The sequence below is a fragment of the Carassius auratus genome, chromosome 19 (assembly GCF_003368295.1).
Source record: "Carassius auratus strain Wakin chromosome 19, ASM336829v1, whole genome shotgun sequence".
NCBI lineage: Eukaryota > Metazoa > Chordata > Actinopteri > Cypriniformes > Cyprinidae > Carassius > Carassius auratus.
The window spans coordinates 10,940,939-10,967,769 of record NC_039261.1 but is presented as its reverse complement, the minus strand read 5'-3'; positions in this window follow the sequence as shown (position 1 = coordinate 10,967,769).

Sequence of the window (26,831 nt, the reverse complement as noted above, 5' to 3'; positions counted from 1 at the left end):
AGTAATTTAATTTTGCTATATTGAATGTTCAACTTGAATGAACTTGGTGAAGCTGAGGTGCCATAAATGCATTTACAACACACATTTTACAAATGCATAAATAATTTTGGTTGCACTTTATTTTGCAGTACGTGTACTAACATGTACTTATAGTGTACTTACAGTGTATTTATCTAAGAAAGTTCTGGTTACACAAGGTAACTACAATGGGGTGGGTTTGGTTTAGGGGTAGGTTCAGGGTTAGTAACTAGTTATTACATAGTTATTGTAATTACTATAATAAGTACATAGTATGTACATGAGGAACAGGACTGTAAAATAAAGTGCTACCATAATTTTATATGATAAATGTTTTAAATATTTCTTTTTTAACATACAAAAATATTGGGAAAAAAGCAATGTTTTTAAATATGGAACAAACAACCAGTAGATATTGGCAAATGACTATTTCAATGTCTTTTAGTCATTCATTCAAACAATTCATTCAAATGGCTGATTCATTCAAAATCAATTCAAATGACTTTATGAATGGATTACTGAATCACTCACTCTCTCACTCACTCACTCACTCACTCACTCACTCACTCAATTCATTCAAAAATGTGTATTCGTTCAGTAACCGAACACAGCTATGTGTTATAGTTTTGATGTGGCTTTGATTGAAACTGTTTTCATCAGCGAACCTATGCAAAAAAACAGGCAATACTGTATTACAAATTACTAATTTTAACGACTATAAACTCCCCTGTATTATAGAAGCTTTCAAAAATAATTACTGCAGTAAGCCACCTTACTAGTTGTGAAAAAAACTTTAAAGGTCATTACATTAGGTATTGTATATGGTCCACTACTCAGCCGCTCATCCACTAGTTCTGTGTTCCAGTGAAGTCACAAAATAAAGTGCAACCAAATATGCCAAAGTGAAACAAAAGTTCATTTTACATCATTTCTGATATACAGTATACAACTACTGAAAAATAGATGCCAATTAAATTATTTTATTAAAAACTGCCAGGCAAGCAAGATTTGAACTTGCAACATCTCACACTTTAAGCAAGAAATTCTGAAGCCACACACCATCCCAAAATCATATGCGAGACTGTGCTCCTAAAATCTCTAGAGTTGCTGCTAGTTTTAACCCTCTGTCACTCTGATACACACTAAGTATCAGGTTTTACATTTCATTACATTCAAACATTCAAATCTTGTTAAAAAAGAAAACACATAGAAATCATTTTTGTTACTCAGTATTTGATAGTTTAAAATCTAATTAGGAATGCATAGTGATACTTAAAATAATAATAGTAAAAAAAATCTTCATACAAACATTTTGTAACTGATATTTTAATAAATGTAATTAAATATGTTAATTCACATATTTTCAAAATGTACACACTTTTTTTATGACCAGTGGCTGATTTGTAGGTTTTACCACCAAAATAGTTATATATATATTTATATTTCCCATTCATTTCCTATGTTGATACTTTTTGACCGTGAAGAGTGAATTTATTTATAATTTATATGATTTTTTTTTACCCTTTTTTATTTTTTTTGTGTGTGTTCATATTGCTAATGTGACAAAAGTATAATCTCGTTCCGATGAAGCTAAGATTTGTAAAATTTCAAAAATGTTTCGGGCAAAATTGACAGAAGAGGGCCACAGGGTTAAAGGTGCCATAGAATACAAAAATCACTTTTATAAGGTGTTTAAACACAGTTGTGTGGCCGCAGAATGTGAAAACAACCATTTTTTGGTTGAGGTTTAAATGATCGAACATTTAAACCTCATCTAATCTAATATATAATATATATTATATTTTCATAAATATTTTTTTTCTATAATAAATAAATAAATACATAAATAAACACAAAAATACATAAAATCAATAAATAAGGACGTAAATAACTATTTAAATTATTTAATTATTCAACAAAAATCAATCACAACAATCACAAATTTTATTTTGTTTCATTGAAAATGAATAGTTTGGAAAGGTTTAATATTTACAGCATTTCAATTTAACATTTATGTTTTCATAAATTAGGTTGCTCCATCATTACAAATACAAGTAAACTTATTTAAATAATAGCTTTTGAATGAATTAATGAATGAATGTTCCATTACTTTCTACCCAATGTGCCATTTATTTTTATATTAATTGCATTAATAAATTATAACTTTGAAACAAACAAACTAAACATACAAATAAAAATGTATATTTCAGGCATAATAAATGGGTAATTTAGTTAGCCTATTTTTTATAATTACAAAGATTGTCAAATACTTGTCAAACCATTCATTGTTGTCGCACTGCCTCTGTTGGCCATTTTAGGTAAACCGGAAGAATAATCTTTCTTGAAACAGGGCCATTGGGTTCACTCTGAACCGAAATGTATTTGAGTTTTTTTTTTTTTTTTTTTATATTGTCTCATAATGACAGTAAAGTATAATATGTGACACCTACAGCTGTTTGAGAGCTGCAAAGGCTCATGATGAGATTCAACGCAGTGTGTCAGACTACCTTTGACGGTCAGGGCATAGAATTGTCCTCTCTCTGCTAAAGGACAGCACTGAGCTGGTCCCAAGAGGCCCCAGAGGTCTATGGTTGACAGCAGGCATGCTGCCCACACCATTAGAGCCTTAATTAGATGGGCACAATGCCCACTGAATGGCCACTGGGGGAAAGCAATACTCCAGTGTTTTGATTACACTTGCTGTCTGAATAAAGGCTGCTTTTGATGGAGAGATGGATGAAAGACATTATTTAACGGTTGGTGTTCATGTGTAATTGACCCTGCACCTCATGCTGATGCAGTCTGGACTATTCCCCAGCCCTCTGCTGACATGATGGCTCATTAGCATGGTGTTAGTAGCAAACATTGGATTTTGAAAGGGTGTCTTTCTTCAGTGGAGTCCATAAGTCCTATGGAAGAGCAGGAAGGCCAAGAAGTGTCATTTTCAGAATTTGCTGATTTTTCAGGATGAACTGTTGTTTTAGAATGGTCTATGAAACTTTACTATCATTTATTTTGCTGCTTTTGAAATACACTAGCTTACTCTTATAACTATACGCTTTTATTTTAATCTATGAAAGTCCATCATAAAATATGAATAAAAAGTAAATAATAAAAAAGAAAATTATATACAGATTTATAGAAAATATTCTATTTGCAATTGATAATCACTTAGATTTTTTTTCTCATACAATGTCCCATTCCATCCTCACACCTGTATTGCGTTGAATAATGCAAAAAGTGTGAAAATACGATTTACTTATATAATACTTATTGCATTAACAATTATTAACATACCTGCAAACTCACAACAGGTCAAAAGTTGTCATGGTTCGAAATATGACCCTTAGGGGGGTCTGGGGGCAACATTTGCTTTCAAGTAAAAAAAGAAAAAAGCACACACTTTTTGGACAGTGCAACTCTGTCGTCATTGGTGTTCATACTTCTTTTTGGGAACAATGGAGTAATTTAATTTTGCTATATTGAATGTTCAACTTGAATGAACTTGGTGAAGCTGAGGTGCCATAAATGCATTTACAACACACATTTTACAAATGCATAAATAATTTTGGTTGCACTTTATTTTGCAGTACGTGTACTAACATGTACTTATAGTGTACTTACAGTGTATTTATCTAAGAAAGTTCTGGTTACACAAGGTAACTACAATGGGGTGGGTTTGGTTTAGGGGTAGGTTCAGGGTTAGTAACTAGTTATTACATAGTTATTGTAATTACTATAATAAGTACATAGTATGTACATGAGGAACAGGACTGTAAAATAAAGTGCTACCATAATTTTATATGATAAATGTTTTAAATATTTCTTTTTTAACATACAAAAATATTGGGAAAAAAGCAATGTTTTTAAATATGGAACAAACAACCAGTAGATATTGGCAAATGACTATTTCAATGTCTTTTAGTCATTCATTCAAACAATTCATTCAAATGGCTGATTCATTCAAAATCAATTCAAATGACTTTATGAATGGATTACTGAATCACTCACTCTCTCACTCACTCACTCACTCACTCACTCACTCACTCACTCAATTCATTCAAAAATGTGTATTCGTTCAGTAACCGAACACAGCTATGTGTTATAGTTTTGATGTGGCTTTGATTGAAACTGTTTTCATCAGCGAACCTATGCAAAAAAACAGGCAATACTGTATTACAAATTACTAATTTTAACGACTATAAACTCCCCTGTATTATAGAAGCTTTCAAAAATAATTACTGCAGTAAGCCACCTTACTAGTTGTGAAAAAAACTTTAAAGGTCATTACATTAGGTATTGTATATGGTCCACTACTCAGCCGCTCATCCACTAGTTCTGTGTTCCAGTGAAGTCACAAAATAAAGTGCAACCAAATATGCCAAAGTGAAACAAAAGTTCATTTTACATCATTTCTGATATACAGTATACAACTACTGAAAAATAGATGCCAATTAAATTATTTTATTAAAAACTGCCAGGCAAGCAAGATTTGAACTTGCAACATCTCACACTTTAAGCAAGAAATTCTGAAGCCACACACCATCCCAAAATCATATGCGAGACTGTGCTCCTAAAATCTCTAGAGTTGCTGCTAGTTTTAACCCTCTGTCACTCTGATACACACTAAGTATCAGGTTTTACATTTCATTACATTCAAACATTCAAATCTTGTTAAAAAAGAAAACACATAGAAATCATTTTTGTTACTCAGTATTTGATAGTTTAAAATCTAATTAGGAATGCATAGTGATACTTAAAATAATAATAGTAAAAAAAATCTTCATACAAACATTTTGTAACTGATATTTTAATAAATGTAATTAAATATGTTAATTCACATATTTTCAAAATGTACACACTTTTTTTATGACCAGTGGCTGATTTGTAGGTTTTACCACCAAAATAGTTATATATATATTTATATTTCCCATTCATTTCCTATGTTGATACTTTTTGACCGTGAAGAGTGAATTTATTTATAATTTATATGATTTTTTTTTACCCTTTTTTATTTTTTTTGTGTGTGTTCATATTGCTAATGTGACAAAAGTATAATCTCGTTCCGATGAAGCTAAGATTTGTAAAATTTCAAAAATGTTTCGGGCAAAATTGACAGAAGAGGGCCACAGGGTTAAAGGTGCCATAGAATACAAAAATCACTTTTATAAGGTGTTTAAACACAGTTGTGTGGCCGCAGAATGTGAAAACAACCAGCCTCTAATGGTCAAAATCCCCCCACTCATTGTTTTATAATCCCAATAAATCATAAACAGTCACAAATAATCTCCCCTGGTAAAAATCGCATTAGGGTGGGGTAAAATAAAAAAAAAATTTGGAGGGATTCCCCTGGTAAAATTAGCATTTTAGGGGCTAAATATCATGTTTTTGGGGTCGCTTTAACTCGTGGGAAAAACCGTGGAATTGGCAACACTGACTACTCCGCACTCGTCTGAAAAGGGAGACAGGAGCAGCAGCTAATTTTAAATTGTAGGGGCTCAAACCCTAAAACTGGCAATTTCAACAAGCTATAAAAAGTGATCTGTGGGGCATTTTAAGATAAAACTTCATATACAAACTCTGGTGACATCAGAGAACAATTGTAAATATTGTATCAATGCATTCTATTGCACTTTTAAAGTTAAATGAAAAAGAAGCTAAACTATGTGGTAGCACAACCATACTGAAGGTGAACCATACTGAATCCTTCAATAATGTAAGCACAAGTAGTCTACCGTATTAATTGTCATGTTTAAGGGAAGCTGAATCATGTTAAGGAACACAGCTGGCTTTGCCAGCTTGAGTCATCAATTTAATGATGAGTGAACGTGATACACATTCCCTTGAAGATGAAACACTATATCAGTGCAATATGACAGCATATAACATATAAGGAAAAGATAGATGTTGGGCAATGTACCATGAAACTGTTGATGTATTCTCTGATATTACATGTAGTGTATCCACCAGCATATCTCCATCCAAAATAAGGCTCCTCCTAATGAACTGTATTGTGAACCATCACAGCTGTTCAGTTACTCCCGTTCTTTTAATGCACCTTCATATCACACATCATAAGCTCTCAAGGTGAAACTTCTTTCTGCATAACAACCTCCCCCCCCCACACACACACAGCGAGGGGTCATGGAGACAGCGAACAATATAAAATAAGCAGAAAACAATCTACAAACACCTAAACTACAATAATGAAAATTCATGGGAAAATGATGCAATTATTCTCCTGTCACTATGTGTGAAATAATTGATAGTGTATTCCAGTAGAAACCAGGAGACTTAAACTCAAAAGTTAGTCAGTCACAGTGAGGTAATAAAGAGGAAGGATAGATATTATTATTCCAATATTATAAGACCAGAAGAACTTTCCAAGTGTTAGGAAGGAGCGACTTAAAACTATTTTTTAACACGGTCATTTCAGTCTCATCTTAACAGAATCAGAACTTTTTTTTTTTTTTGGTAAATAATTCAAAATGTAATCCAGGCATCCTAAAAAGCAGTCATATTTAACCTACAACTCATATGCAAAGTCTTAAAGGAACAGCACTGTTTAATTGTAAGGTTAAAAAAAAATTCAAAAATGGCTACAATTATCATGAATTAAGAATGAATAATAATTAAACCTAGTTCAATAATTATTTGAAGTTAATTTATAAATATTAATCAAAAGTCAGTTTATAAATATGGTTCAGTGTTAATTCCAGTGCATTTATTTATAATTAATTAAATAAAGTTAACTTGTAGTGTAAAATGTATTCGTGTTTCATGTAGAAATCCAGGGCTCCAAATAGCGACTAACAAATGACCAGTGACTGACAAAAAAATGTCGACAGACATTTGATATATTAAGCCCCAATCCCAAATCTATTTTATACCCCTTCCCCTTCCCCTTCCCTTACCCCTCTGCCTACCCCTTCCCCTTGTCCCTTAAAACATAGTGTCAAGGGGTAGGGGAGAAGATAATCCCCTAAGGATTGGGACACCACTACCATGACGTCACACGTCATCAGTATTCGTTGTCTAGCACTTACAATACACACATATACTGATGTGCATTAGATCCTTTAATTATCGTTCTTTATTAATGAGCTGCTTATTGACACACACACATATCGGAAATCGCGCAGCTCACACATCCAGGAGAAAATAAACTTGTCAATGCTGCCCCACGACTTTTATTTAATACAGTTTAAATACTGAATCGCTACATTATATTGTCCAGCGATGAGAGGATACAATCTCTGTTTTTAAGTAAACTCACTCTAAAAACATAAACGAACAGACACGAATACACGCAACCTCCATTTCTCTCTCTCTCCCTCTCTCTCTCTCTCTCTTGAATGGGCAATATTTGAGAAGATGGTTTAGCGATTCTTAATTATTGGGGGGATTAGTCTATGGCAGTAATCGCCCTGATCAGACATATGCTGTGGCACTATCAAGCAGTCTGTAATGATTTTTTGCAAACATTTCTTTGAGTAACATGACCATTGAACTCACAATTAAATGTAACATAAAACAAATGATTATTTTCCGTTAAAATCTTTATTTATGCCAAAAAAGCTTACATTTATGTGTCTTTTTGTACGCTGTAGCAGCAATGTTTCAGAGATTATTCATACCCCTTCGTTTGAAGTGTGGTCCCGAAAAATCTTAGTTTGAAAGGCTATCTGGCCCTTCCCCTTCCCCCTACCCCTCCAACCAAAAGAGAATCGAGACACCCCTACCCCTTCACGTGAACGCGCAAATGTGCATTTCTAACAGACAACTTATTATTAAACACTTATTAATGAAATACAACAATAATGGTACTCCATCTGTATTATTTATAAACTAGTATTTTGGTCATGGATATCAAAAACTGTCCCCACAAGGTCAACATTTACTATACAGGGTATTACTATACTTGTGGGGACATTTGGTCCCCATAATGTTAGGAATACCAGATATACACACACCCACAGACAATGCTCAGATAGTCTCTCTTTTGAAACGTATTATTAAAAGGAGATAAGAGCAATTTATTAGTGAAGTTTCCCTGTGGCTTCTCACCATACGACTCTCCTCATGTTCTTTTATAGTGTTGTCAATGAGTTCTAATCATCCTCTCCCGTCTCCTCTCAGCTGTCACTGACTTCTGTTCACTTCACCACACTGCTGCCCATCAATACAACGGCAGCACATGAGATCATCTCACGGTGGGGCCTTTACACCTGGCTATGGGGGGTTGGTTGGCAGAGGGCGTGGACCACAAGAGGGCGTGGGAAGACACATCACCTCTGGAGGGGTTGAGGTAGGGAAGAAGGGGAATGAAATGGCCGATGAGGAACCATTTGTGGTGCTTGTGATGTGAGTAGGAAAAATGGTGGTGTTCACATTCATTGGTGGCCCACTTGCCCTCATTAGAGTCCTCTCTGGAGTCCCCCTGCAGAAGACGGTCAAATGCACCAGCTCAGCGTTTGACAGTGGTGTGGACTGCCAGATCTTGGCATGTTATGCATTATGACTAATTATCCTTGGAGGCATTATATTAGTCGCTTGATTAGCAGCCTGTTTTCATTGCTAATTACAAGTGCTCTTTCTCGACCTCTGACAGAAATGCTACAAAGCTTTCGCCTCTATTAGTCCTATTAGTTTGCTGCTGTGTTGAAATTAACTGTTGCATGTGCGCTGATTTCACATGCACTTGGTGTTTGTTGTCTTGGCTGCGAATAAATGTTAAAATGTTAAAAGTTAAATTTTTTGAGCACCATTAAATTGACTTTTCTGCTAAGAGTACTTCTCAGAAAACAAAACAAAAGCAAAAACAAGTCAACAACTTGTTCACACACATAACTTTTTCAGTTTCCTACCACTAAGGTTTCTATGAGAAAAGGTCTGATCTACTGACACTATGGATGTTTTATCAGCCAAGTGGCTCTGTAATATGAACTACCTCATATCAAAGTGCAACGTGTGCAGAGGCTGAAGGTAAATTGCTTCCGTGTATAGATAATGCATGCTTGGCCTAGAAAAATTACAAGAACAATAGGCTGTAATAAGTGGACAATGCCTGGAAAGAGTCCAGTGTTGCAGGATTAAATACACATGCATGGTGAGTTCATTTATGGATGCACTGTGCATTTTTCAGTCATTGTTCTGTTTTTAAAGGGTACATTGTTTCACTAAAAGTGGCAGTCATTATGAGTGAGTTACTGAATCTTTCTTTCAGACAATTAAATTCAAATACTCATTAATTTTGGAACATATCTTGTGACAGATTTATGAGTGAGTCACTGAATCATTCGTTCAGATGATTAGTTTGTAGCATTCATCCAGGAATGAATCCTATATCATTCTTTATGAGTGAATCACTGAATCATTCATTCAGATGATTAGTTAAAAACACTCATTTATTCAGGAACAAATCTTGTGGCTGTCTTAATGAGTGAGTCACTGAATCATTCATTCAGACAATTCATTCAAAGCACTCATTTATTCAGGAACAAATCTTGTGACAGTCTTTATGAGTGAGTCACTGAATCATTCATTCAAAAGATTTGTTTAAAACACCTATTCTTTCAGGAATGAATCTTGTGACTCTTTATAAGTAAGTAACTGAATCATTCATTCAGGTAATTAGTTCAAAACAATCATTCATTCAGGAATGAATCTTGTCACTTGTATGTGTGAGTCATATGAATCATTCATTTGTAGATGTGTTCAAAACAATTCACTCAGGCATGTAACACCACTACTTTGTGCGTTTGGAATTATTAGCTCTCTACATGAATCTAAAACATGTTTGATACATTCACATGATGAGAGAATGGGCTCTGTTGAACTAAATTCATTCAAGACATGGCAGTGGAAACAAGTAATGTGCTGAAATTTACATCTACCTTGTGTGTATACAGCTTTAACTAATCTGGCTGCACACAAGCACTTATAAGCATATTATGTAAATGAAATTGTATTTAAATGCACATAGAAAACACATCTATTTTTACAGTGCATAAAATAAACCAGAGCTGTGCTGTTTTTATTCAGTACAGGGCTTCAGTAATTCAGTATACAAAAGGTAGTGGACGAACACTTTTGTGGTCAGTAAGAGTATGCTCAACACTACAAATTACTTTTATTTGTAAAAAAAAAAAAAAAAAAAGAAAAAAAAAAACTTCTTTGATGAATAGAAAGTTCTGTAACAAATGTCAAAATAGGTGCTCTACCAACAGAAGAGGAGGTGCAACCAAAAATAAAAATAAAAACATGGTGAACAAAGGTGCAATATTATTAATAAAACAACATGACGTTTCAGCCATCCGAGACCTTCATCAGATCTGATGAGAACATGATGTATTTGAAATAGAAATATTTCAACATTACACGTGTATTTTCTTTTACTTTTGGCCAAATAAATGTATACCTTCGGAATGAAATCTTAATTTTCCTATAAAAAAAATAAGTAAAAAAAAATAAAAAAAAAAACTTGGACAATAGACTATGCATATGTACACTCACCCCTAAAGGATTATTAGGAACACCTGTTCAATTTCTCATTAATGCAATTATCTAATCAACCAATCACATGGCAGTTGCTTCAATGCATTTAGGGTTGTGGTCCTGGTCAAGAGAATCTCCTGAACTCCAAACTGAATGTCAGAATGGGAAAGAAAGGTGATTTAAGCAATTTTGAGCGTGGCATGGTTGTTGGTGCCAGACGGGCCAGTCTGAGTATTTCACAATCTGCTCAGTTACTGGGATTTTCACGCACAACCATTTTTAGGGTTTACAAAGAATGGTGTGAAAAGGGAAAAACATCCAGTATGCGGCAGTCCTGTGGGCAAAAATGCCTTGTTGATGCTAGAGCTCAGAGGAGAATGGGCCGACTGATTCAAGCTGATAGAAGAGCAACTTTGCCTGAAATAACCACTCGTGAACATGACAATGAGTTTACTGTACTAAAATGGCCCCCACAGTCACCAGATCTCAACCCAATAGAGCATCTTTTGGATGTGGTGGAACGGGAGCTTCGTGCCCTGGATGTGCATCACACAAATCTCCATCAACTGCAAGATGCTATCCTATAAATATGGGCCAACATTTCTAAAGAATGCTTTCAGCACCTTGTTGAATCAATGCCACGTAGAATTAAGGCAGTTCTGAAGGTGAAAGGGGGTCAAACATTGTATTAGTATGGTATATATATATATATATATATATCAAAATAGAAACTAATAAGCTGTAACAGGAAAATTCAGTCTAGCCAAAAACAAGGTCCATCAGTGTGTTTGATTTTTAAATATTCCTATCAAATTTAAAATCAAAATTAAATAAAGATCACTATTGGGCCACAGACCCCCCGACCCCTCTCCTTGCAAATGTCCTTATGTAAAAGAGAGTCATGTCCCAAACGTTGATTATAGTTACAGTGGTCCCACACAGTTCAAACACATCTCTCTTAGGACAGGGGCTCGAGGGGTTATGCCAGCATTTGCCAAAAGACAAGAATAATTTAATGAAATGGGCACAACATACTGTAGCAAGAAGACATTCATGTCCTTAAGACTGTCCACACATCACCAATGTCAGCTATAGAGAAGTTTTATCACATCACTGAGGTGAAGCTAGCCTGTGTCCTTAAATATAATAAAATGATGAGGGCCATGTACAAGGCAGACATAATGAAAGGTTTTGTGAAGTGTGCCAGGAAGACCATCAAGTGGCTAATATGATTTTCTTTTACCTGATTGATACTGCTGTACTCAATGGCTGCATTTAGCCATGACAAAAAAAAGATTATGAGGTAATAAGGTGGGTTACTGTAGACTCCACTCTCAGTGCCTCAATCTCGACTTTTCAGACCTTCTGATCTAATATTGGATAATTCAGAGATGAAATCCACACTGTAAAATGAAAAGCCTATTTGACCTAGAAGATAAATCAAACTAAATATTCCACAAAAGAAGTCTTGACTATATCATGTGGATCACTTTTCAAGAAATCCAATATCTTAAGTACTGTAGTTTCACTTGTGTGCGTGTGTGTGTGTGTGTGTGTGTTTGCGTGCGCGTTTATCTGCTTAGTTTTTGTAGCCTGCATAAAAACATCATATTAACTGTGTACAAATCCACACGGCATATGGATTTAAAGCCAGACAGTCACATCAGATATCAGGCAATTTCCTCCATTATTCAGGATGTGGTGCATACAGTATGTAATGTCTCAAATTATATAAATATGGTGAACTTTGTGTCACTGGCTATATAGCGAATAGAGAATGAGTGAACGAGTCAGCAGTTTTGGACACAGTATATGCATTAATGCATAAAATGTTGCAGAAGCTCAGTACCACAATAAAATGTCATGATAGACATGAGCAGAGGTACAATTTCCAGTTATCCTCTCAGATGATGTGAAAGGAAGTCTTTTGGCATTGTGCTGACACTTGTTTACTAAAGCAACCAAAGAAAATATACTGGATATTAGCTACACTGTCTGAATAAAGGAACTGATTTCATTAAATCGGACTTGAAAATTCTAAAGGTCTAGAACAAAAAGAAACACAAAGCTAAAGCAAAAGCTGCTGTATCAAGAAACTGATCCAATTAACAACTCTGAAATCATTAATTTAATATTATGCCTTAACACTTTTGTGCATAGGTTTTGGCTGGTTTGCAACTGTACAATTGGCTATATTGAATTATATAATTAAAATTCATTGCTTTTCTATTTATAGTTTGTTGGAACTTCTTGATCTATTATTTTTGCTCTGTCTCTTCCATGAAATTACCTACGAGTAAAGGGTTAAGTGTGGGGCACAAATAAAGTTGGCTAATAAGATTTATAAAAAGCAATGATACTCCATAATCTGTAATTCACTCTAATATCACAGTCATGTGGCTTTAATGAGTTTTGGCTTTTTAACCATTAAATTAAACAACATTTTATGATGCCTAATAAAGTCAATACGCCATTTAGTGTGAAAATGCCTTGAGCAGGAAAGAGGGAACATGACTAGCTGTACTGAAAACATACTCTTTCTGTCTATTTATGGTGTCCATTCCAAATATGTTTACTGATTTAAGAGTAATAGTTGACCCCATAATGAATATTCAGTTATAATATATTTCACTGCATTTTAAACCATTAAGCTATTATTCTTTTCAGCTGAAAAGAATAGGAGGACTTCTGATAGAGCTCTATTCAATGACACAATAAAGCGACTCTCACTTGCAGAACACAAGCTTCTAGATGGTACATAAGTCTGAAGTAATGAATTTAGGTAAGGGGGCACAGAGCCAGTGGTGGAAAAATAGGAAAGTAATAATAATTTGTAGGAAAAATAATAATGCCTTTAATTTTATACAAACAGCTACTGGAAGCCAGTGCAAACTGATAAACAGAGGTGTGATGTGTATTTTGTTTGGCTCTTTAAAAATGTATCTTCCTGCTGTGTTTTGGATTAATTGTTAAGGTTTGATAGAACTGGCTGGAACACCTGCCAAGAGAACATTGCAAAAGTCCAGCCTGGACAGAACAAGAGCTTGAAAAAGGACTTGTGAATCATGTTCTGAAAGAAAGGGCTTGATCTTCTTAATGTTAAATCAAGTAAATCTGCAGGACCAAGCAGTTTTGTCGTTGTGTCTGAGAAAGTCACCCGATCATCAATCACAATTCCAAGGTTTCTGGCTGTTTTCGAAGGAGTTATGGTTGGTGTGCCTGACTGGATGGTGAAATTGTGATGAAATGATGGGTTTGATGGAACCACAAGCGGTTCATTCTTGGCAAGGTTTATGTGAAGGCCATGGTCCTTCATCCAGCAAGAAATGTATGTTAGACAAGCTGATGATTCCATCGTCAGGATGAAACGAGAGGTAGAGTTGAGTCTAATCGCCATACAGGGATACGAAAAGCCATGTTTCTGAATGATAGAACATAGTGATGTAGACAGAGAAAATAAGTGGTCCAAGAACTGAGCCCTGAGGCATTCCAGTAGTTAGATGTTGTGACTTGGACACCTCACCTTGATACATTGAAGGACCTATCTGAGAGGTAAGACTCAAACCACTGGAGTGAAGTTTCTGACAAAGGAACATGTTTTAAAGAGCATGCAGGAGTTAGACAAATTGCTGATTTTGTTATGGTAGTATGTCCTTTTAGCAGTGGAGACATTAACAGAGAATGAAGAGAGGTGACTGATACAAATTAAGGATTTTTTCTGAGCTTAGAACAATATTAGCTGAGAACATCAGACAGCCAAGGGGCAGAAGGTGTGGTACGGGCTGACCTGGAAGACAAAGGGCAGACAGTGTCTAAACTAGATGTAAGAGTGGAGCAAAAAGTATAGCACTGTTAATATCAAGAAATGCAGAAGCAAAAATTAAACCATAGTGTGTGATATGTGGTTTGTGTGTGGAAATAATACTAGGTATATGGAAACACGTAGTAAGAGCTGGCCATAAAATCTGAAACAGAACTGAAGCAAGGTGTAGAAAAGAGGACAAATCCACTTTATAACATGAATAACACCATATAAATTAAAGTGTAAATTGAAACCACAGATAGGTACTGATTAAAAAAATAAATAATAATAACAATAATATATGCCCGGTCTCCCTCTAATTTAAAATGATCTATGAACAATCATTCTAAAATATCTTTAATAAAAACATAATAAAATATCCTTCTTCTTATTAGTATTGTATATAGATTGTGTTGTATTTTGTCATTTACATTAATTTAATAAAATTATTTATATTATAAATTATATTTATGGTTTGACATTTTTGATCTGTTAATAATAGTATAGTGGTATATTATTTCAATTTCAACAAAACCAATGCGCACACACACACGTACAAAAATGTTGGTACTTGTAAGATCCTTTTTTGGAGCTCGACAGTGGTAACTGTGAGCAGCTTTTGTATGAGAAAAAGGACTGAAATTTATTTTTGAATTTTGGGTGTACTATCTGTAAGAACCTTCCAATGTATTTATTCATTTCAGCATGGAATAAATGCCCTTATAGCAAAAATGTCAGTTTATCTATATATTAATTAATTTATTGATTTATTATTTTGCATATATAAGAACATTTTCTCTGTCCATTATGTTTTTTTACCTTCTGACTGGCATATCAATCCCCCTCAGGGCATATGTGCCTGTCTAAGGCGATGCTGTCATGCTGCTGCCGTACCTGACAGAATACAGGCTGGACTGAGAGAACACAGTAATATGTCTGATGCACTTGTCCTCACAATGGTTTTGTTGTCTTGGTCCATCATCGAATCTGTTGAAACCAGTCCAGAATGGGAAGTAGGGGTTAAAAATGGATGACTTTGAATGATCCTCACCAAAGCCATCCAGTTTAAACCTTCATCCCTCACCCAGAATAATACCACAAGGGACATAATGAAGAGACTAGAAAGAGAAAAATACAGAGAGGGTCTAATTACGATCAGAATAACAGCTTGTGTAGAGCCTGTAGAAGCACATGTGCTGTAATTACAGCCAACAGGACTAATAACAGTCACAGGTACTCAATAGGGTATTATATTTTGTATTTAGTATAGTCCATCAGTAAAATAAAAAGGCCACTACTGATCAGTGTTATCAGCCACATACCCATAGGTTTTCTCTCTCTTGTAAAACAGAAGCAAAGTTTTCCTAAACATACAGTATGCAATGACCAAGGATGTCTGGAGACAAGCATTAATAATCAGTCCAATTTATCACAATGCCAATTACATGAGTTAAAGTATGGCAACTTTGTTCATGGAACCACAGAACTGAATGACCACCATAAATTCAATGTGACAAATTAATTAAAAATAATTAAATGCAATTTAATTAATGTTATTTTTATTATTTAATACAATTTAATTTATATTGATTTAATTATTTTTAACTGATTTGTCACTTTGAATTTATGGAGGTTAATTTGATTTTATTTAATTTTGGTCGCAGGGATTAACAGGGTCTAACCAGCCAAACCTATTTATACTAAGTTTATAAATGTATCGGTAAGCTGGTTTGTTGAAGTTTAGTCAAGTCAAGTCAAGTCACCTTTATTTATATAGCACTTTAAATAAAAAAAAGATTGTCAAAGCAACTGAATAACATTCATTAGGAAAAAAGTGTGCCAATAATGCAAGATGACAGTAAAAGGCAGTTCATCATTGAATTCAGAGGTGTCATCATCTCAGTTCAGTTTAAATGGTATCAGTGCAATCATTTGCAAATGAAACGAAAACTAAATTAAGTGTCCCCAACTAAACGAGCCAGAGCGAAAGTGGCAAGGAAACAAAACTCCATCTGTGACAGAATGGAGAAAAAACTTTGGGAGAAACCAGACTCAGTCAGGGGGCCAGTTCTCGTCTGATCAGACCAGTTCAATTCCAGGCTGCAGCAAAGCCAGATTGTGCAGAAGAACCATCGGTTTCCTGTGGTCTTGTCCCGGTGGTCATCTGAGATAAGGTCTTTGCAGGGGATCCTTATCTGGGGCTCATCTAGTTGACCTGGTCTCCGCTGTCTTTCAGGGCTGTAGAGGTCCTTTCTAGGTGCTGATCCACCATCTGGGCTGGATACGTACTGGATCCAGGTAACTGCAGTGACCCTCTGATCTGGACACAGACTGGATCTGATGGCTACGGTGACCTCGGAATAAGAGAGAAACAGTCTAATATTAGCGTAGATGCCATTCTTCTAACAATGTAGCAAGTACATTATGGAAAGTGTTCCCGGTTCACCTATTTAATGCAGCCTAAAAATCCTTTAACGGATTTGGATATTAAAAGCATATTAGTATTTTATGTGTAAGCCAGGTTAAAGAAATGTGTCTTTAATCTATATTTGAACTGCAAGAGTGTGTCTGCCTTACGAACAATGTTAGGTAGGTTATTCTAGAGTTTAGGCGCTAAATAAGAAAAGGATCTGCCGCCCACAGTTGATTTTGATATTCTAGGTATTATCAAATTACTGTGACGACTGGGTAAAGGAGAAGCTGGAAACAAGTGCGAGTATGAACAAAGTTTTAATTAGAGACAGAAACCAAACAAACTGGAACACAAACAACGTTGGGAAAAAGACACTGTCCAAGATGGTGGAAGGGGGTGATGAATCCAGATGGTGGTGGAGAGTTGGCAGCAGGAGAGGGTGGCACAGGAACTGCGGGGAATTGAGCCGAAGGTAAGTAGTGATGCTTGTGATGGTTTTGATGAGTGGACAAGGTTCTGGGGGAAGACACAGACATCCAAACACAGAACAACACCAAAAGCAAAGCACAGTTAACCGACATGAAACAACGCACTCACAAACACAAGACGTGAGACAAGCCATTATATAGAGGGTATAATTAGTAATGAGTGACAGCTGTTGCTGATGACAATTAAAGAATACGGCCACAAACTAATCAGTGCAGACGCGAAATACACAGACTTCACCACAAAGTGCAAAACCTAGAGATCACGGTTTACCAACCATGACAATTACCAGAGTTTGAGAACTCAGTGGATGTGGAGGACTATAATGTAACAAGCTTGTTCAAAAATAGGTTAGAAGGTTATGGCTTCCATAAAAAACATTTACATCGAAGAAAATTCTGGGCTTTGTTTTCAAATTGTTTTCATACACAGGTAAAGACTGAAAATAAATTTGACCAATAGAATACAGGCACTGTACTTAATCAACCAATCACGATGTGTGAGAAGATGAGAATTACAGAGAACAGTCAAAACAATGCAAATACATCTACATATAATGTATGAGGGTCGTAGAAAGCCTTTTAATAGGAAAAAAAAAACAAAGCCAAAATCCAGACATTGAAAGCAACTTAGAAATCCCAGGTGTGACGGGGCGGTGAAGGGCAAAAACTGACACTGATATACAATTAAAATTAGAGCAGACTACGCCACCCCGTTTCAGTGAACGGGGAAATTTATACCCAAAATAGCACACAGGTTCGTTACCACTGAACACCAGAGACGTGGATATAAATACAACAATGCCTTTATTTCACAATAATTAATTAAAATGTAGATTAACCAAACAAAAAGAAAAGAAACAAAAAACTTTCCGGCTGAGGTTTACCAGTAGGGCAGCTAGCTGAACAGAGAGTACCCGAAGACACACCACTCACCCAAATACGCCCCACACAAACACTCACGCCACACCACACACTAAGTGAGGGAGACACAAATATCAATGGCAAAAACACGGTGAAAGAAACACCACCACCACAGGGCCAAGACAGCTAGCTTCCCTCACTGGGGGCCTTCAACTCCTGAAATAAACAAAAAAAAGGGAAATGTAAAAAAACACAATTAGTTTAACTCACATTCAGTCTAACAACTTGCAATAGAATAAGTTCACACCACAAAGGGGAACAACAATGGACAATTCACTGGCCACAAGGGTCAAAGAGATGGAGATACTCAACTAGGTTCATACCAAAAGCTCATGAACCTAGACATGCCATAAAGCAGCAAGTTGTTAAAGAGAAAAAAACCAAAAATAAATAAAGCAAACAACACAATTGAAAACAGCAGACTTCAAATTAAAATCACAGAAAATACAAAAAAAACACAAGTTAACAACTTAAAGCTGAAAGGAGCTTTCAGCAAAAAGAAAAAAAAAGAAACTCAAATCAACATTAAACCAAACAAACACGTTGCTGGTGGCAACTGATGAAACGAAGCAGGCACCGTTAAGGGTACATCCTGCCTTAAATGACAGCTCGGACTAGCCACCCTCCACCTAAGCCACCAGCAGGAGCGGATGATAATAATCACATACAGTCACAGTCGTAAAAATAGCAGCAGAACAAAACAGTGCAGTCTTGACACTGTCTAAGGAGCATTTGCCCTGCAGTCCACAATAACGAAGTGCTCACGAGCAGAGGCACTAAAATGGACAAAAAAAGTTAATAAATAAAGACACCACCCCAATAATGCTCAAAAGGACTAAATATACATACCCAGAAATAGATCGTCAAACACACAGGTTCAGCTACTCACAGCTTTATCCGTACTCTGCGAACTTCAAATACACAGGCGTTCTAGTGCACGCACACACTTGAGTGAAGGACAGCCGGTACCCAACAGCAACGTCGTACCAATCGTGACCATAACCTGGCTATAAACCAATGTACACACTCAAATAGTGCACAGACACTAGCAGCAACGTTAGCCAAACAGCAAGATACATACCTCCCGCGAGCTGCGCGCACACACAATGATTATACGATGCGTACCCAGGTGACAAACTGCGCCTTAAATACACCCGGAGCAGCAGCCAATAAGCTGTCACACCTGTCATTCAGTGGAAAACCACGTTTAATAGGGCGGTACCTAGACTGCCCTACTACAATCTACCCCTAACTCTTGCAACGTCGCCCCGACGATGGACAAAACCCCACAATGGCCAGGGAATGACTTAGTGCCAGGGCCTGAAAAGGGCAGAAACAGCATTAGACGCAGGAGCTACCATGGAAACACCACCCCTCCCTGCTTCCACTGCATGAGGGAGGTGGTGTCGATTAGAATGATGACCGGCGTTCACTCGCCTCGTCCGCCGCAAGGCAAGCCCACTATTACCAGGCTGATCTACAGGTGAAGGTTCCCTTACTGACTCTAAATCTGGAGGCACCACACCAGGTGGTCCAGGAGCCGCTGGAGCTATAGAGTCAATATTTTCAGTTAGACATCGAGTAACAAGGGCAGGTGAAGGCACTGGGTCCCTTAGTGTTAGCCCACCAACCCCCTGTGGAGTTCCAGGTACCAAAACCCACAGATCAACCTCCTCCAATGGGGAGCCCTCCGATGGTGGTACCTCAACTACCCCAGGATCATCGGCAGGAATAACAGGGGGATCTCTTCGTACACGGGTCTTCAACAAAGAGCGGTGAACCCGTTTTACCTTACTCAAGTTCTCTACTGGTGCAATTGTGTACACTGACCCACCTGCCGGAGGTGCTCTCACTACCTGATACACCACTGGGCTCCACAGGTCCTGGATCTTATGGCGCCCTCTCACACCATAATCGCGAAGGTAAACCAACTGACCCTCCCCCAATGGTTCATCACGTACTTGCCGGTCGTGCTGCTTCTTGCGACGCTCGGCCGTCACCTTCAAATGTTCTCGAGCCCCCTCAAAGGCCACCTGTAACCTGGTTTGGTGCTCCAACACCCACTCATTCACACCACCAGACAACATCTCTTGGCTTCTGCCCAACAGAAAATCTATAGGGAGCCTTGGTTCTTGCCCAAACATCAGAAAATAAGGTGACTCACCAGTCGCTTGATGAGGTGTAGTGTTATAGCAAAAGAGTACCTGAGGGAGAGCAGAGACCCAATCTGCCTTCCGAGAGAGCGGTAAAGTGCGCAGGAGATTATGCAGCGTCCTGTTAAAACGTTCACACTGCCCATTACCTGCTGGGTGGTATGGGGTAGTGCGGGACTTCTCAATCTGATAGAGACTACAGAGCTGTTGTATTAAAGAAGACTCAAAGCTGCGGCCCTGATCAGAATGAATGCGTCCAGGGACACCAAACTTATAGAACCACTCCACCACCAACGTGCGAGCCACCGTCTCAGCACGCTGATCCCGAGTGGGGACCGCCAGGGTGTATTTTGTGAAGACATCGGTCATTACCAAGACATTTTCCAACCCTGAGCGAGATGGTTCCAGCAGTGTAAAATCAATGGCCAAGATCTCATTTGGCCTAGAGGCCAACAGATGACCCATGAAACTGCGGGCTACCGGCTGCGTATCCTTGGCGACCTGACACCTTTCGCACTCCCGACACCACTGGGCTACATCGGATGTCAGTCCTGGCCAATAGTAACGCTGTTGCACTAGCTCAGTGGTCCGTTCGACCCCTTGGTGCCCATGCCCCTGGTGCACTTGAGTCAAAACTTCCTTACGCAAAACAGCTGGCAAAACTACCTGGAGAATTTCTTCACCACCGTTAGAACGAAACACACGCCGGTGCAGAACCCCTTCTTTATCCAGCAATCGATCCCACTGACGCAGTAGGACTAGGGCAGCTTTGGACAGCTGGCGTCGCTCCTCAAAACTGGGGAGTATTCCCAGTCTCCAGAACACCAAAATCTCCCCAATCACCGAATCTGCCTCCTGCAATGCCTTCATGTCACCCACCAGACTAGGAAAAACAGAAACGACAGCTTGGGTAGCCTGCATCACTAGATCTGCCCCTGATGCTTGTGCCAGGACCTCTGGAATCTCCGTCCCGGGTAACAAACCTCTCACCTCACTATGACTAGCAGGGTCCTGTCTGGAAAGGGCATCAGCATTCCGGTTACTCCTCCCTGACCGATACCGGATATTAAAATCAAACGCTGCAAGCTGAGCAGCCCAGCGCTGCTCTGTAGCCCCAAGCTTTGCAGTGGTCAGATGGCTGAGAGGGTTGTTGTCCGTGTACACAATGCACTTCTGCCCTAACAAGTACTCCCTAAATTTCTCAGTCAAGGCCCACTTGAGCGCCAAAAACTCCAGCTTCATGGAGCTGTAGTTGGACATGTTGCGCTCAGTGGGCCTAAGACTGCGGCTAGCATAAGAAATTGGCCGTACCTTACCTCCCTGTTCCTGTGAGAGAACAGCTCCTAAGCCACCATGGCTAGCGTCTACCTCCAAGATAAAAGGCAGGGAAAAGTTGGCATAGGCGAGTACTGGGGCAGAAGTAAGCCTCCTCTTCAGCTCATCAAAGCACTGCTGGTACTGCTCAGTCCAGGCGCTAGAGAAACCCTGCCCAGTTCTTGCTTTAGGCCTAGCAGCAGCCCATTCAGCTACCAACTTGTGCAGAGGGGCTGCCAATTTTGCGAACCCCTCGACAAAGCGGCGATAATAGCTTGCAAAGCCTAAAAATGAACGCAACTCCTGCACACTGGTGGGTCGTTGCCAGTTAACTACAGCCTCAATTTTACTGGGGTCCGTGGATACTCCCTGAGACGAAATAACATGTCCCAAATACTTTACTTCACGTTGGAAAAATGCACATTTACCCAATTTAGCCTTCAGACCCTCATGTTCTAGACGACTTAGAACTACCTCCAACCGCTCTAACTGCTGCGACACCGAGGAAGAGAAGACTATGATGTCATCGAGGTACAGAAGTAAAGACCTACACTGCTGGTCCCCAAACATCCGTTCCATTAGACGCTGGAAGGTGCTTGGGGCGTTGCAAAGCCCAAAGGGCATGCGGTTCCATTCGAACAATCCGAAAGGAGTGCAAAATGCGGTCTTGGGCTTGTCTCTCTCAGTGACGGGGACCTGATTGTACCCACTAGCCAAGTCCATAGTGGAAAACCAGCAGGCCCCCGTCAAAGAGTCCAACGACTCCTCGATGCGTGGCAAAGGAAAGGCGTCCTTCCGGGTCTTTGCGTTCAACTGACGGTAGTCTACGCACATCCGCAGACTACCGTCTTTCTTTTTAACAAGGACAATTGGGGATGCATATGGGCTACAGCTCTCCCTTATAACGTTAGCCTCCAACAGCTGATTGATGTGAGACTTCACCACTTCGTATTCTGAAGGAGGTATACGCCTATACCGCTGCCGGATGGGAACACTATCTAGCAGGGGAATGTCATGTGAGATCAAGCCGGTACATCCTAAATCACCCTCATGAGTGGAAAACACAGACTGGAACCGGTAAAGCAGGTCCCTTACCTGACCCTGTTCTGCTTCTGACAACACCGACAAGTCGAGTGCATCAATTTGTTCTTTAACACCGGAGATCACTTCACAATCTGGGGAGCCCACGGTGGCCGCTACAGACCGGACCTCACTAACTCCTGATGGCAAACTAACCACACAAACATGATTTAGTGTACCAAGGACAGTGTTAGCATAGAGAAACACATCAGTGGTTCCCACATTTACTACAGGTAAATAAACAGTACCTCGTGTAACCTGCACCAGTACAGGAGAAGCCAACAGACCAGCTGGCAACCCAGACTCTGGGGGTTCAAAAAGAACAGTGCTCTTGACATATTGTTCGGAACAAGTTGCTGCCACAAACTTCACCATGCCACCTGGGATACGACATGGTCTCCGCCCTCGCACTCTAACTCTTCCTGAACGTACCACAGGAGACTGATTATCAACTCGACGGCAATATTGCAGTGCCTGAAAAACAGAATTTGGGACATCTATGGTTGAAAGTGAATCAAACAGGGCCGGTCCATGCTGTCCAAAAAGCCCCTGGTAGCATCGACTGAGAACATTCATTCCCAGAACACCTGGGACCCTTGTACACAAGCCACCAGGAGGATCCCGTACAACAAGCACACCACATCCTGTAATCACTTGACCACACAATTCAATGCTCAATTCCATATAACCAATATAGGGGATTGAAAGACCATTAGCAGCTCTAAGCTGCAACCACTGGCACGATTTAAGTCGATCCTGCCCCCATGGTTCGAAATGTTTCCGAAAACAACTCTCAGTAATTGTAGTTACCATTGAACCAGTATCAACCAGAGAGGGCACTCGAACTCCGCCAATTAAAACATCAAGGTGTGGGCATGACGACATTAAATGCGACATATTTAAGATGTTTGAGCCAGTTACCTCCCCACCCGTGCTATGGCCCTGAAGCACGGTGGGGGCTAGTTTTCCGACGTTGCTGATGGGCTAGGCTGTCTAACTCCAGTTCTTAGCGGGATGGAGTGTGAGGGGAGCTGAGGGCGAGAAGGGACACGTTCCTCGTCGCAATCTCTGGCAAAATGACCAGGCTTTTGGCACCTTCTACAGATAACTAGTCCCTGACGGGAAGATTGACCCCGCAACGGAGGAGCTTGTAAACGGGCAAAACTTTGTGTAAGTTTAGTCAACTGTGCTTGCTGGCCTTTAAGCATATCCCTCAACTCGGCCAACTCCGAATTCCCAGGTGACCTACTCACCCCAACAAATGGGTCCCCTTGCACCCCATATTGAATCCCATGAGCTGATGGAACAGAATGACTTCGGGCCCTTGTGCTTCCTGGCATACCCTCCCGCTCCCATCTAAGGGCTTCGCTACGCACCTCCAGCAAAGTTAACGTAGGTTGACGACGTATCAACTGCTTTAATTCACGACGGAGGGCGCTATCAAAAACATGTTCAACGAATTGGTCCCGTAGTAAAACATGTGAATTTGGCATACCATGAGGTGATCGTTGTTTCACTTGCTCAAGGAGACCCATCAGGACAAGGGAGAACTCCAACAGGCTCTCACCCTCCTGCTGCTTTCTTGAGAAAAAGGCCTCCTGCAAAGAAACATACGACTGCGAGCAACCATACAATTCCCGCAAAGCCGAAATAATTTGATCTGGGTCTTTACGTTCTACTTCTGGGCGGTACTTTATCTCTTCCCTTGCCTCCCCTTCTAAGTGGTCAAATAAATAAAACGCCTTATCTGTATCGGAAAGGTAACGGACACGCATACAAGCCTGGGCCTCCTCAACCCACTCTTCAATACTAAGCCCGACCCTGCCATTAAATTTTGGGCACTTTCGGTCTCGTGGTACGAAAACAAATCGTTCTGGTCTAATAACATCAACATTACTGGGTTGTGATGGAATGGATGGCCCAGGAACAGGAGCAGAGGAGTCACTGGGACCTAGGGGCACAGAAATGCGCTCCTGACGCAACCTCTCATTGTCTGCTCTTAACTGGGCAATCATATCCCTTAATTCTTGTAATTCCTCTTCCATACTCTAACTGCAGAAGCACTTACCAGTGAAAGATGAAAATAGGCCCGCGATCAGGGCTGGGTTTAATACAAGACGTGCACTGCTGTTCTGCTGCCACACCTCACAAAGGAGAGATCACTCCTGCAATACTCAAACAGGAGAATAAAGAAAGACAAAAAAAAAAAAAACAACTGTATGTACACCCACGTCTTGGTCAAATGTGGAACACCCTGCCGACTACGCCAAAGTGTGACGGGGCGGTGAAGGGCAAAAACTGACACTGATATACAATTAAAATTAGAGCAGACTACGCCACCCCGTTTCAGTGAACGGGGAAATTTATACCCAAAATAGCACACAGGTTCGTTACCACTGAACACCAGAGACGTGGATATAAATACAACAATGCCTTTATTTCACAATAATTAATTAAAATGTAGATTAACCAAACAAAAAGAAAAGAAACAAAAAACTTTCCGGCTGAGGTTTACCAGTAGGGCAGCTAGCTGAACAGAGAGTACCCGAAGACACACCACTCACCCAAATACGCCCCACACAAACACTCACGCCACACCACACACTAAGTGAGGGAGACACAAATATCAATGGCAAAAACACGGTGAAAGAAACACCACCACCACAGGGCCAAGACAGCTAGCTTCCCTCACTGGGGGCCTTCAACTCCTGAAATAAACAAAAAAAAGGGAAATGTAAAAAAACACAATTAGTTTAACTCACATTCAGTCTAACAACTTGCAATAGAATAAGTTCACACCACAAAGGGGAACAACAATGGACAATTCACTGGCCACAAGGGTCAAAGAGATGGAGATACTCAACTAGGTTCATACCAAAAGCTCATGAACCTAGACATGCCATAAAGCAGCAAGTTGTTAAAGAGAAAAAAACCAAAAATAAATAAAGCAAACAACACAATTGAAAACAGCAGACTTCAAATTAAAATCACAGAAAATACAAAAAAAACACAAGTTAACAACTTAAAGCTGAAAGGAGCTTTCAGCAAAAAGAAAAAAAAAGAAACTCAAATCAACATTAAACCAAACAAACACGTTGCTGGTGGCAACTGATGAAACGAAGCAGGCACCGTTAAGGGTACATCCTGCCTTAAATGACAGCTCGGACTAGCCACCCTCCACCTAAGCCACCAGCAGGAGCGGATGATAATAATCACATACAGTCACAGTCGTAAAAATAGCAGCAGAACAAAACAGTGCAGTCTTGACACTGTCTAAGGAGCATTTGCCCTGCAGTCCACAATAACGAAGTGCTCACGAGCAGAGGCACTAAAATGGACAAAAAAAGTTAATAAATAAAGACACCACCCCAATAATGCTCAAAAGGACTAAATATACATACCCAGAAATAGATCGTCAAACACACAGGTTCAGCTACTCACAGCTTTATCCGTACTCTGCGAACTTCAAATACACAGGCGTTCTAGTGCACGCACACACTTGAGTGAAGGACAGCCGGTACCCAACAGCAACGTCGTACCAATCGTGACCATAACCTGGCTATAAACCAATGTACACACTCAAATAGTGCACAGACACTAGCAGCAACGTTAGCCAAACAGCAAGATACATACCTCCCGCGAGCTGCGCGCACACACAATGATTATACGATGCGTACCCAGGTGACAAACTGCGCCTTAAATACACCCGGAGCAGCAGCCAATAAGCTGTCACACCTGTCATTCAGTGGAAAACCACGTTTAATAGGGCGGTACCTAGACTGCCCTACTACACAGGCAAGACATGTACAGGAAGAAGAGTATTTTTGCTCAAATTTAAACCATATAAACAAACACAATCACAAATGTAACTTATGGGGATCATTCACATACAATATATCAACTCATTGGAAATTTTAGTCTGATAAACTTGTCTGTGCACATAAGTACATGTACATAACTATTAGTGAGCAAAACTCACTTTAATAGTTTATCATAAGGTGACCAGTATAACTGAGAAAATCCTGTTTCATAGAATCTGTTTTGTCAGTCTAACAGTCTGCCTTTGACTGTCTCTCTTTGTATCACTCTCTCCTTTTTTGCCTCCCACTCCGCCTCCCTTTTCTGAGGTCAGAACCCCGATGCAG